This window comes from Carlito syrichta, unplaced genomic scaffold, assembly GCF_000164805.1.
Source record: "Carlito syrichta isolate Samal-C Ts95f unplaced genomic scaffold, Tarsius_syrichta-2.0.1 Scaffold142960, whole genome shotgun sequence".
NCBI lineage: Eukaryota > Metazoa > Chordata > Mammalia > Primates > Tarsiidae > Carlito > Carlito syrichta.
The window spans coordinates 56,697-57,394 of NW_007087056.1; the positions used below are offsets into that span (position 1 = coordinate 56,697).

Genomic DNA, 698 nt, shown 5'->3' on the forward strand with positions numbered 1-698 from the left:
AGGCGGGTGAGGGGGGGCTGAAACAAAGAGCTGCCAATCACCCTGGAGGGATCACCAGCTCTGGAAACCAGGAGCACTGAGAAAGAGTCCTGGAGGCCTCCCTGCCTCTTACCCGTCTGTATTGGTCCTCTCCCCCAGATGCCCCCCTCTCCCCTATCATCTCATTGTTGGGGGTCTCACAGCACTACCGAATGCTACTGTTTTCTGGAAGCCATGGTTCGGGAAGGCAAGAACCCCTGGCAGGGGCAATGCCAGACCGTGGAGACCTTATTCCACAGCTGGAGGAAAGGATGCTAAGGGAGTGGCCGAAACTAGCTTGCTATAGCGCCCAGGGATGCCCACATGGCATGAAGTTTGCTGCTCTAGCGGAGCAAGTGCTCTTTATTAGGATGAGGGTCCTCTGACACGTGCCTGTTCCTCCATTTTCCCTCATTCCTAGGAAAACTTAGTCTGGAAGCGTCCGATGGGAGCTGAAAGGAGAGTCTAACGCAGTGGTCTGTGAGGTCGGAGTGAAGAGATCAAGAAAGAGGAAAGGGACATCAGGGGCCGGAGTAGAAGACCAGGGGGCAGGCCGGGAGCCAAGGACTAAACTGTGGAACACTGTGGGTACTCGCGGACGGGCCGTGACCCGGATGAAGCAGAGGGGCGCCCGAGTTCCCGTTACCTAGGCAACAGCCTGCGAGCCCCACCTCCCCTCC

At 57.6% G+C, this 698-nt stretch overlaps 1 protein-coding gene across 3 annotated transcripts in view; it reads right to left on the reverse strand.

Annotated features, from left to right (window-relative positions):
* THBS3 (thrombospondin 3) overlaps positions 1-698 on the reverse strand; it is an 11,983-nt gene that overhangs the window by 5,319 nt on the left and 5,966 nt on the right. The window lies entirely within an intron of this gene.